Genomic DNA, 13,268 nt, shown 5'->3' on the forward strand with positions numbered 1-13,268 from the left:
TGTCTGCACCCACTGTTTGCTCAGGATTACTTACCTCTCACAATCCATCTTTACAATCCTTTTGTTGAGGATGGAGAGGTGATGACCTTTCTTGAGAGGCACTGTGAGGCTGTGAAAGGAAGTGAGTGTGTGAGGGATCGGTTCGGGATCTGGACTAGGAAGAGGCGTTTTTTTGTGAAGCTCCGGGTGGATTTATCAGTCCCTGGAAGCCTAGTTCACCTACCGGGGTCCTTTTTCATTGGGCCTAACAGGGGTTTTCTTTACTACCCTGGGCAGCCCATGTATTGCAGGAGATGTGGAGGAGAAGGACATGTTAAGACGGACTGTGAAGGACAGCGTTGTCGTTTTTGTGGGGTGGCAGACCACGTTGCTTCGGCCTGCCCTGCACCAAAACTCTGTAGTCTTTGCGGCAAGCCCGATCATCTTTACCGTACCTGCCCATTAAGAAGCAAGTCCTATGCAAGCATATTGAAGGAAGGTGAGGATCTGCAGGCAGACCTGGATGCCATTCTTAGCAGTCTACCATCAGAAAGGGAGGGGCATCTTGGACAAACGACAGGTGCAAATGATCAGGAAAATGAGAATGCATCAAGTCAAAAGTGTGCTGGTGTGAAGGACCAAGCGGATGGAGGCGTGGGAGATCTGATCACTTTGTCCCTGGATGGAAAGGAGGCTAAAGAAGGGGGATCGGAACAGCAGCTTGGTCCATCTCCGGGATGGACGGATCTGGATTTCACAGAGGTGCTTTCTGATGTGCTGCATGAGGAAGAGGAGCAGGCCATCTTGGAGCTTGCAATCGGATCAGCCCACCAACGAGAGAGAGTTTGTAGTGGGTGAAAGATGGAGATTTCATCAGAGTTGGTGTCTGGAACTAGCCGTCGCAGAGCCCGGAGTGAGGCAAGTGACTGTGATAATGAGGAAATATGCAAATACAGCAAATTGGAGAACTTTGTAAGTCAGAACTCTGTGGGACAAGACTGTAAGGGGGAGGGCTATGAAGAGAAGGAGAAGGTTGAAGGGGGGACAAGCACTGAGTGGGGGGATAGTTTTGAAGGGGAAGAGGGAGGGGAAGAAGTGTTGGCTGACTCGGGGGATTGGTCTGAGGTGGTTTCGAGAAGGGCAAAGGGAGGAGGGGGAAGGAGGGAACGATGTACGATGAAGACTGACAAGAGGGGTAGGTGGGATGGGAAAGGATCATGGGAGGCGGGGGGTTGTTTGAGGAGTCTAAAGTTTGTTCAATGGGTGTGTTAAGAGTGGCAACTTTAAATGTAAGAGGTTTAAAGATGGTCCAAAGGAGAACCGCAATTTTTTTGTCCTTAAGAATGTTATCTTTTGATGTGTTATTTTTGCAAGAATGCCACTTACAAGGGTACAGTAATGTGGTAATTTTTTCTGAGGGATGGGGTCGGGGTCCTTCACTTTGGGGGGTGGGAAATGTGAGGGCGGGATGGGGTGGGTATTTTGTTTTACTCCAGAGAGTTTGAATTTGAATCTGCCAATGTCATTATACCAGGGAGAATAATAGTAGCAGATGTTAGATGGAGGGGAGTGGCTTTCCGGCTTATAAATGTGTATGCTCCCAGTAAGTTAGAGGAATGGGAGGGTTTCTTGGAAAACCTGGCTCCGGTTCTGTACACCAATCGTTTTGTTGTTCTTGGGGGGGATTTTAATGTATCAGTAGATAATGTCTCCGGTGTGGAGCTAACATGGCTGGTGGGAGAGTTCTCTCTCTGAGATTCATTTAGGGTAGCAGGGGGTATAGAACCTGCTTATACATGGAGAAATAGTAGGCAAGGAGCATCACGCCTGGATTATTTATTTTTGCCTGATAAGGTGAAGGCCGAAAATTATACTTTGCAACCGATGTGGTGTACAGATCACTGCCTGGTGGGGGTTTGGGTGGAGGTAGGGGTTTGAAGAGCGGGAGGGGAGTTTGGAGGTTTAATACATCCTATGTGAAAGAGAGGAGCTTTGTTGTCGTTCTGCAAAGGCTACTTGCCTGTTGGAAAAATTTACGGGGTCTGTATGTCTCACAGGCGGCTTGGTGGGAGGGAGTGAAGGAGAGAGTAGCCTTTTTTTGCCGCTGCTGGGGGATTGCAAAAGTGCAGCGCAAACGGACTCAGGTACGCAAATGGTCAGAGGAGTTGCAGATCTTGTGGTCGGGGGGAGCACTGGGTACTGCTGAGGGGTGGGATAGAGCGGTGTTCCTTCAGGGGGCCATAAAATAATTTTATGGGGGTGAGGCTAAAGCCTATTTGTTATGGGCAGGGACCCAGAAACGGCTGTTGGATGAAAAGCCGACTAGGTATTTTTTTTCCACGGTGAGAGGTCGGCAACGTAGTTCTATGGAAAGGTTGCAGGGAAGAGAGGGGTGGTGTCTAATGTAGAGGGTATGTTGCGGGTGGCTGCAAGTTTCTACAGGGAGCTGTTCAGTGGTAAGGTGTCTTTGGACCCAGCTGCTGGAGGCTTCCTGGAAGGGTTGACAGATGTGCTTAACGAGGAGGAGGGGTTGGAAGGAACGCTGTCCTTGCAGGAGGTAGAATCAGCTTTGTTTTCACTCAAAAAGGGTACATCTCTGGGGCGGGGATGGTCTTCTTGTTGAGTTTTATAGATCCTTCTGGCCCTTGGTAGGGGTAGAGCTAGTGGAGGTGTATCAGGAGAGTCTGAGAAAGGGAGAGTTGCCTTCGACTATGCGGACTGGCTTTGTGACCCTTTTGTATAAGAAAGGGGAGAAAGAGGATTTAGCAAACTGGAGGCCAATAACTTTGCTCACAACAGATTATAAAGTGTTGGCCAAGGTCATAACGGAGAGGTTAAAAAGTGTGGTGGGCTTAGTCGTCCTTCCTGATCAGACTTGCGGGGTGCCAGGTAGGTCTGGCAGCTGGAATTTAGCCTTGATTAGGGATATCATTAGTTGGGTTGAACAGCGCCAGTTATATTTGGGAATCTTTAGTTTGGACCAGGAGAAGGCATTCGACAGAGTAAGTCATGCCTTTTTAATGTCAGTTTTGGAGCAGTTGAGGTTTGGTCCCATTTTCAGGGCCTGGGTAAGACTGTTATACACCAGGGTCAAGAGTCGAATTGGGGTGAATGGTTTTTATTCCGAGATAGTAGGACAACAGGGTGGGGTGGGGTTAGGCAGGGATGCCCTTTGTCTCCTCTGCTCCACATTTTGTCGCTTGAGCCTCTTATGGCGGCACTACGTTCAGGCCCATCCCTGACTGGACTGCATTTGCCTGGTGGGAGGGGAGTGAGTGTAAAGTTGGCGGCATATGCCGATGACATGACACTTTTCCTGACTTCTGAGCAAGATTTTGTGGTGGCAGACAGGATTCTCCAGGAGTTTTGTAAGGCATCAGGGGCTCGGGTAAATGTCAATAAGTCATCGGCACTGTTTGCGGGGCGGTGGGCAGATAGAACAGTTGTGCCAGGTGGATATAGTTTGTGTCCAGATGGCATTACAATTCTGGGTATTCGCTTTTTCAGGAGAAATAGTGCACACAAGAATTGGGAAACTAGGCTTAAGGTAGTACAGGCAAAAGTGGCAAGATGGAATTCGAGGGGGCTTTCTTTATGGGGTAGATTAGAGGTGGTGAGGACGGACCTTCTTCCAAGCCTAAACCACCTGGCATACATCTTTCCAGTGCCTTTTTGGTGCGGCAGGAAACTGGAGAGGTTGGTTTTTTCTTTCCTCTGGAGGAATGGCGTTGAGATGGTAGCTAGGACTCAGATGTATCGCCACCTGAGGGAGGGTGGAAGAGGAGTGCCTTGTATTCCTCTAAAGATGGAGGCCCTTTTCTCCTCCTTCTCAGTAGGTATGGTGGCCCTGAGCTCAGGACATAATGCAAGGATTTTGGCTCAGTTCTGGTTAGCCTTTTCCTTGAGGTCAATGATCTCGTGGGAAGGGACAAGGCCTTGGTCAGCAGATAGGCCGGAACATTACCAAAAGGTGGTAGACCTTATAGTACGAAAACCCTGGTGTTTAGAACAGTCGCTGATTCTGGATCAGAGGAAGTTGTACAGTAGATTAAGAGACGAGTTGGTGGAAGAGGCGGAGAGGATGTCTATATTACAACCTTCTTTTTTGGCAGGGTCCTGCAAGGATTTGAATTGGTTAGCAGCTCTGGGCCGGTTGCCTGTAAGAGAGCGTCTGTACAGGCATGGTCAGGTAAGGACACCTTTGTGTCCAGTGGGCTGTGGGCAGGAGGAAACAATTGAACACGCCTTATGGTCATGTCCCGGGGCAGTGGTGCTCTGGCAATTAGTAATGAGATGGTGGAAAGAATGGGGGGGGGGCATCTATTAGAAGATATCTGGTACTGAGAGGGGAGGGATTGAAAGAAATGGAGCAAGAGCGCAGGAAAGTTGTGTGTGGGGTAATTTCGCATGGAAAATATATCTTGAGGGCGTGGAGAACTGCATGTGTGAAAAAGCAAGTGTCTTGTATGTTTCCTGAATGGTTGTTTGGTCGTTTACTTTGTAAAGTTGTAACCGAGGTCAAGGTTTATAAGGAGTGTTATGGGGAGGAGGAACTCAGGAGAGTATGGGGAGGGATACCAAGAGTTGGGGTGGGGTGAATGTGTAATTTGAGTTGAGTGTAATTCTTTTGTAACCAGGATGTGAAGAGAGGGTAAAAGAAGACTAATTTATAGTGTGATTTATGTAGTAAATGTTAATTTCAAATGTTGTAAAGAAGATTGAGTTATGTTGTGAATGGTTTTTCTTCTGACTGATGCAAAGAAGATCGTTTTTTTTTTTTGGTTTTGTGAAATGTTTATCTTGATTATTGTAAAGTGTATTTTGTTATTAATAAAAAAAAAAAAAATCTGTTCTTATCAGTTTAATATCTGATACGTCCCCTACCCGGGGACTGCATATTAAATGGATGTTTGGATCACGGAGCTGGAGCCGGGGCTTGCTCCGTCGACTCCACGCATCGGCCTGGTATTGCAGTGTCTCCAGAAACGAAGTGCTTCCCTTTTTTGGGGATTGCCGCTTATTGTGACGAATAGCAGAGCAAGCAATGAGGGCCTTGTCTCGGCTCTCATGGAGGGATTTCCTAACAGATGCAGTAGTTGCCGTTTATTGAGATCTCTCCTCTGATGCTCTCCTCTCATTCGGCTCGAGCCAAGGATTCTGATGACATAAGGCACGTGGCTCAGTGACAAAACATTTGGGAGTTATGAGCGATGCCGTACTTTCCGTCGCTGCAGAGCCACCGTCAGGCCGATCGGGGCGAGGCTCGGTGACATTGTAGACGGGGGTGGGTACTACCATCCCCCAGCGTTTCAGGTGTTTTCATATTTGTTTGGTTGTCCTTTTTCATTTCCTTTTTTCTTTTTTTTCAACTTACAGCACCACCAAGTGGTCAGTCACAGCGCCCTTTTTCAAATGACCACAGACTGAGCCCGTGCATATGTGTGCCAATTTGGGTTTAGTGATCTCATTCCTTTCTGGAGTTATAGCCATTTTAGCAACTTCTGCCACACGACCTTCGAACGTTTTGAGGTTTGAGGTTTATACATGGATGACATAACTCTTTTAGCCATGGACGTTTTATCTATATGAAGAGCACTGGACTTGACTGACTGGTACGGTCGGCCTTGGGCGCTAAGCTTAACAGGAACAAGTCCGAGGCCCAGCTCTTCGGGCCGTGGGGAGACGTGGACACCGGTGGACTCGATTTGGCTTTTAAAGACAACAATTTTAAAGTTTTAGGAGTAAAATTTGACAAAGACAGTGGAGGACGGGGAAACTGGACTGACATGTTAGGGAAAGTTAGGCAAAGACCGGGGTTTTGGGGACTAAGACTAATTTTACTGCTGATTTTACTTGTCTATTCTGTTTTTAGTCCCCCTCGGCGATTCCTTGCGGAGCTGGAGAGGGAGGTGTTTTACTTCCTATGGGGGTCCAAGTGGGAGCGCCTAAAGAGGGAGGTCGTGAAGAAAAGGCCGGAAAATGGTGGAAAAGGCCTCCCAGACCCCCACCTTTTTTTAGGCAGCCGCTTCACCGCCCTGCACATCAGTTATGCAATGACCCCATCCAACGAAAATGAGACAATTTTGGATGGGGTCTTACCTAAGAACACACAGCTTTAACAAATAGTAATAAGACAACAGCATTGGTTCGATTTTGGATGGGGTCTTACCTCAGAAGTATAAATCTTCTGGAAAGTGACCACACAAGACCTATGGCTTGTAATCAATCTGACACATATGATTTTATTAAGAAATTTTTTAAAAAGCTTGACATTGAAAAAGAAAGCTTAGACATTTTAACTAACCACAAGTCAATTCTCTCCCTTGTACAAGAGCGAGAGAAGGTGAGCCCAGTGCGCAGGCTGACTCAAAAAGAAGCCCAGGTAGCTTGGCGCAGTGTGTCCCATTTCGCTTTCAAACAGACACCGCGACCTGGCGTGGATGGCGGTCCATGAGATCCTCCCGGTCAGGGCCGTGATGCACTCCAGAGGCATGGCAAGGAATCCAACGTGCCCACGGGCAGGGTGTGGCGCGCCCGAAACGGTGAGGCATATGCTCTGGGAGTGCAGTGCTGCGAGGGACCTGTGGGCAATGGCTGGTCCCCAGCAATTCCCGTGCCTACCAGCAGGGGAGGTCCTAACCTACAAACTGATAATGAGCGGTTTGAGCCAGAAGGGTAAGCCAAAACTTCCACAAATTAACCTCTGGCTCACCATAAACTGTGTGAAAGATGCCATTTGGACCTCCAGAAACCTGCTGGTGGGGAAGCAGGTGCAGGTGTCTCCTCATACCACCATGGAGCTGGCAAAGATTAGGATGCAGGAGTACGCCGCACATTGACATTCGGAGGTGGGGGCCTGGCTGCCCGTAGATGCCCTGCACATTAAATTGGAAGGGGCAGCGGTGCCACGGTTTAAGAGAGTCTCCTCTGGGAGCCTGAAGCGGTTGGTCTAGGGACTTTGTTTGGAAGAGCCGAATGGTGAAAAATATTAATAAAGGCTCAACTCGCCCATGTACAACGGAAGTTCATTATCAATGTCATGTTTTACATTTTTATTCCTATTGTTGATTTTAAAAAATTCATTTTTAATGATTGTATTTTAGAGTTTTTTTTATACCTTTTATGCCTTGTAACTTTAAAGGACACATTGATTTTATTTCTTATATTTGTACAAAGTGATGAAACAACTAAGCCTGTGGACCGGTGTTTTTTTTTTTTTTTTTTAAACTACAAATGTGAAATGTTTATATGATCAATGATTGTTTAAGCCATAATAAAATCATAAGAAAGAAAACATCTGTTCTTATCAGTGGTCTGATAAGTGGTCTGGTCCGAAGGAATAGACAGTGAGCTAGTGGTCCTCTTGCAGGACCAATTGGGCCTGTGTGTTGCTTGTAACACAGAGCCCCCATCCTTCAGGAGGTATACGACAAGCGGCTTTTGCCGAGGCATGTCAGGAAGTAGTGTGCAGGAAGTGTAAAGAAATTGGGCACACTTTTGAAGAGTGTCAAAATGGTCAGTGGTCTGATAAGTGGTCTGGTCCGAAGGAATAGACAGTGATCGCCTCTTGCAGGACCAATTGGGCCTGTGTGTTGCTTGTAACACAGAGCCCCCATCCTTCAGGAGGTATACGACAAGCGGCTTTTACTCTGAGACGACTCGTTCTTTGCGGGGAATGTACTTGTTTTAAGGTAAGGTTTTAACTTATTTATTGAATTAATTTATTGCTCTTTTAGCCGCAGCGAGCTAGTGGTGCCTCCATCATGTCGGCTGCTCATGCCGGCATGCGGAGGCACCACAGCTTGCGTTTTAATTTTAACAAAAAAGTGGATGGAACTCTCCTGTCTATGTCCAGATTGGACTTTTCAAGGAAGTACATCCAACAATTTCTTGGATTTAAGGTAATGGAAATTAATTGCTTGTTGACTCTGATTTTTCCATGTTCACAGTTGAAAAGCTAACTGATAACTCACTGAAAGTTGTGATTGTCAGGATGTTTAATGAAACTGTGAGTGGAGAGGATATTGCAGTGTGGTTGGCAAGATATTGCTCTGTTCGGGGACAACCAGTCAAGGTTTTAGACGAGGATGGCATCTGGAGCTGTGCGTGGAGAGTGCCCATCAAACAATGGGCAGATCCCAACAGCTACCATGGCCTGAGTCAAATTCTTTCTATGATTGTGTTGGGGGAGAACAGAGGTTACATACACTATCAAGGGATGCCCAAGCTTTGTCGCAAGTGGGGCAAACTTGGACATCTTGCCGAGGCATGTCAGGAAGTAGTGTGCAGGAAGTGTAAAGAAATTGGGCACACTTTTGAAGAGTGTCAAAATGGCAGAAAGTGCAACCTCTGTGAGGAATTAACCCAACTCTACAGAGATTGTCCCAAAAGTTTTGCCAACAAACTGAAAAGTAACAAAATGGCCGCCCCACCAAAAGAGCAGACAAACGAGGAGGCGGGCCTGGAGGTTTTGGCGGGAAATTTGAAGCCTCAGGGATTGGACAGGAAGAAGGAAGTGGGGCAGCCTTAATGGCGGATTCAATTATTGGTGTTGGACAGGGGAAGGAAGCCTCTCACTTGGAAGAGAGTGGAGACAAAATGGAGGATGAAGGGGAGTAAACTGCTTTCTCCCTAAAAACTGTTTCAGAGACCAGTGTGGTGGATAGTGGGAGTGAAACTGATTGTTCACTCCCCAATGCTCAAGTGCAGAAAAGGTCTGCGAGATCTTCTCTACCTGAAATAGAGGAGAAAAGGCTGAGGGCATCGCATTGGCTAGATAGTTCCTCTTCGGAAGATCTAGACCGTATGTGGCCCGCAGAATCTCCAAATGAAGTCTCTTTTTTGCACATCAAGCTAAGAACATCGTCGCCAAAGGAGCCACAAGAGGTTTTCTCTGTGGCCCCTGAGGCGTCAGGCATTTGCCTTCCTGATCCCAGTATTTCTGGGGAAAAGGAAAGGCAAGTGCAACAAGAAGTAACATCATTTTAATTATATTTCTGTAGTCTTTTATGTTGGTTCTTTTAAATGTCTTATACCTTCTTAACCATACTGCTCATGGCTCTCACCATCTCCACAATAAATGTGAGAAGCGTGAAGAGCAATATACAAGCACAGAGCATTTTATCTTATTTAAAAATTTCAAAGTCAGATGTGTTTTTATTACAAGAATGTGGTTTACCTTTTTTATTGAGTTACAGGAAATGGGAGGAGCTTTGGAGCCCCGGTCTTTCCATCTGGAGTGGGTCCAATTTTAACAAAAATGACGGTGTTGCCATTTTAATCAACAATTCCAATATCTTGGTGAAGGGCAGCACGGTGGTGAGGGATGGGCGAGCAATTTTAGCTAATCTGACTTTTTTAGGCAAAGATTATAACATTTTAAATGTGTATGGTTTTACTGGAAAAATGACAGGTATGAGCTTTTAGAAGACTTGCAGCCCCACAGGCAATTTTAGCTAATCTGACTTTTTTAGGCAAAGATTATAACATTTTAAATGTGTATGGTTTTACTGGAAAAATGACAGATATGAGCTTTTAGAAGACTTGCAGCCCCACATGCTAGGTAGGGCTCCCCTAGTGGTAGCAGGGGATTTTAATTGTGTTTTATCAAAAAAGGACAGGAAGAGGGTAGGAGAAGACTTTAAAGTCGACAAGACATCGGTTTTATTACAAAGTTTACTCCGAGATTTTAGGTTAGTTGACTGTTTTAAAACTATGCATCAGAGAGAGGAGGGCTTCACCTGGTTCAGTAGTGACGGCACCAGAGCCTCTCGTATCGACTACATTTTTACACGGGACTGCCCGCCAACCGATGCTACATTAATCCCCCTCTTCTTTTCTGACCACATAATGCTGTCGTGCACCCTTTCACTGCCCACTGGTGTGACAGTAGGCGGAGGGCTGTGGAAACTTTTTAGAGGATGAGGATGTAGCCAGAGAGTATAGGGAGCAGTTCAGCCAATGGCAGACCCTCCAAGACTTTTATGATTCACGTGCACAGTGGTGGGAGATGGTGAAGGAACGGACGAGACAGTTTTTTAAGAAGAGAGGTAGGGATAAAAAGAATAGATTAGCACAACGCATGATGGGGCTGCAAAAACGACTACAGAGGTATTTTAATCTTTTAAACAATGGTTTTGATTTTAATGAGGATATCAAAAAAGTAAAGGAAGAGATGTTAGTTTTATCCGAAATACAAAGCAAAGGTGTTATTTTAAGGAGCAGGGAGAAGGAGATAGAGGAAGGTGAAAAGTGTACCAGATACTTTTTTAAAAAGATCGTTTCACGGGGCGGGGCAATTACCAGCTTGAAAAGTGGAGGGAGGGAAGCTCACACAACACAGGGTATTTTAAGGGAAACTGAAGAATTTTACGAAAATTTATATGATAATAAAGAGGTACACATTGACACACTAAAAGAAGTCTTGGATTTTTTTAGATAGAAAAGTGGATAATAAAAGCGTTATTTTATCCCAAGATTTTACTATTTTAGAAATGTACACAGCTCTTAAAAGTTTTAAATGAGGAAAGTCCCCAGGAATAGACGGACTCCCTCTAGAGTTTTATTCAACATTTTGGGATATTTTAGCACATGACTTACTGACTGTTTTTAAACGAGGAAAGTCCCCAGGAATAGACGGACTCCCTCTAGAGTTTTATTCAACATTTTGGGATATTTTAGCACATGACTTACTGACTGTTTTTAAAGAATTTGAGACTCTCGACCGACTTCCTGACAGCTTTAGAATAGGGATAGTTTCACTTTTACATAAAAAAGGGGACAAGACTGACCTACGGAACTGGCGGCCAATCACGCTTTTAAACTTTGATTGTAAACTTTTTAGTAAGATTTTATCTATGCACTTTTTAGTAAGATTTTATCTATGCACATGTCGACTGTTTTAAAGGACATTATCCACCCGGATCAAGCATGTGCTGTGCCCGGGAGGAAGATCACGGACAGCTTGATACTGATCAGAGATGCCATATGTTACGCGAGAGACAGAAACATTTGGCTAGTAGTCCTAAATTTAGACTTTGAAAAAGCATTCGACCGCATCTCGCACCAGTTCCTTTTCAAGGTACTGGGTTTCCAGGGAGGTTTATAGCCTGGGTGGGACTGCTATACAACCGTCTGCTTAGCAGAATTTTAGTTAACGGGCATTTAACCAAAAATGTGAATATCAACAGCGGTGTCCGACAGGGGTGTCCCTTATCTCCCCTCTTGTATGTGGTTTGTATTGAGCCACTGGCACAGATTTTGAGAAGGGACAAATGGACTGGACTTGCCTGGGACGGGAGGACTGACGGCGACCTGTGTTTTATACATGGATGACATAACTCTTTTAGCCACTGACGTTTTATCTATACGAAGAGCACTGGACTTGACTGACTGGTACGGTCGGGCCCCGGGCGCTAAGCTTAACAGGAACAAGTCCGAGGCCCAGCTCTTCGGGCTGTGGGGAGACATGGATACAGGTGGACTTGATTTGGCTTTAAAGACAATGATTTAAAAATTCTAGGAGTGAAATTTGACAAAGAGGGTGGAGGATGGGGAAACTGGACAGACATGTTAGGGAAAGTTAGGCAACGACTGGGGTTTTGGGGACTAAGACACATTACGTTTGAGGGCAAGGTTTTAATTTTTAAATCTGTGATTTTACCTCTGATTTTACTTGTTTGTTCTGTTTTTAGTCCCCCTCGGTGATTCCTTGTGGAGCTGGAGAGGGCGGTGTTTTACTTCCTGTGGGGGTCCAAGTGGGAGTGCCTAAAGAGGGAGGTTATGAAAAAAAAAGGCCGGAGAATGGAGGAAAAGGCCTCCCAGACCCCCACCTGTTTTTAGGCAGCCGTTTCACCACCCTGCACATCAGTTACGCCATAACCCCATCTTACCTAGGGGTCTTACCTAAGAACATTAAAGATTTTACCAGTAGACTTGAAAACCCCAGTGTCTTTTAATATGCCTAGAGAGTACTGTTTTATCAAAAAGTTTTTAAAGAAATACCTTTTAGAAACAGAAGATGTCACCATTTTAACTGATCACAAGCATCTCGTCTCTCTTGTGCAGCACCGGGAATCGGTGAGTTCAGTTCCAGGCCTCACATTATGTGAGGTCAAACAAGTTTGGAGGAACGCTGCTCACCCCACTCTCCAGAACAGGCACAAGGATTTATCGTGATTGGTGGCTCATGAGATCCTCCCGGTCAGGGCGGTTATGCACTCCAGAGGCATGGCCAAAAACCCGATCTGCCCACGGTCCGGATGCAATTTCCCGGAGACAGTCCACCACCTGCTCTGGGAGTGCAGCACTGCGCGGGACCTGTGAGTCAAGACCGGCCCCTTGTATTTCCCGTGCCTACCAGCGGGTGAGGCACAGATTGGGTACCAGCTCGCCATCCTTGGGGTGGGCCGGGGCTTGAAGGACTTGACAGCACAGGAATTATGGAGGGAAAGGAGTGCCAGACTTCAACCTGTTCTTAGGAGCCAAATACACAGCCTTGCATATCAAATATGCAACATCTCTTTCCAGACATAAAACTGTTGCTTTAGCCCGTTACGGGATGGGGTCCTTTGTAAGAGCCAAAATAATTTTACCTGTAGACCCCCCCCCAGCATATGCTTTTATTACAAAGTTTTTAAGACGGTTCAAACTTGAAAATGAAAAGATGGAAATTTTAACTAATCACCGTGCTATGATCTCCATTGTGCAGGGTCGGGAACAGGTTTGCCCCATTAAGGGCCTCTCTTTGGTGGAGGCACAGAGAGTCTGGTGTAACGTGTCCCACCCAGCCCTCCAGAATAGACACTGGGACTTGGCGTGGATGGCTGCCCATGAGATCCTCCCAGTCAGGGCTGTGATGCACTCCCGAGGCATGTCGAAGAACCACCTATGCCCGCGGCCCGGGTGTGGCAGGCCCGAGACCGTGAGGCACGCTCTTTGGGAGTGCAGCGTCGTGAGGAGCCTGTGGGCAAAAGCTGGCCCCCAGCTATTCCCGTACCTGCCACCAGGGGGGGTCCCAGACTACAGGGCCCGTATGCGTAAAACTTCTCAGAAATGCTCTTAAGAATAGTCTTAAGCTTTGACTTAAGTGTCAAAAAATTCTTAGTAAAAAGTAGGACTTTTCTAAGAGTAGGAGACTTTTATAAAGACGCTAAAAGCAACTTTCAGTAAAGTCTAAGACTGATTCTTAAGTGTTGACTGAGGTGACACTTAAGTTTTACTTTGAGCGGCTTTATACATACGGCCCCAGAACAACACTGACAGGAGAGGTGAGCCAGGGAGAAATGCCA

At 46.1% G+C, this 13,268-nt stretch overlaps 1 pseudogene; it reads left to right on the forward strand.

Annotated features, from left to right (window-relative positions):
• Positions 1-3,712: 3,712 nt before the first annotated feature.
• On the forward strand, positions 3,713-6,818 carry LOC107708192 (uncharacterized; annotated as a pseudogene).
• The last annotated feature ends 6,450 nt before the right edge of the window (positions 6,819-13,268 follow it).

Source organism: Sinocyclocheilus rhinocerous, unplaced genomic scaffold, assembly GCF_001515625.1.
Source record: "Sinocyclocheilus rhinocerous isolate Xijiao unplaced genomic scaffold, SAMN03320098_v1.1 scaffold2040, whole genome shotgun sequence".
NCBI lineage: Eukaryota > Metazoa > Chordata > Actinopteri > Cypriniformes > Cyprinidae > Sinocyclocheilus > Sinocyclocheilus rhinocerous.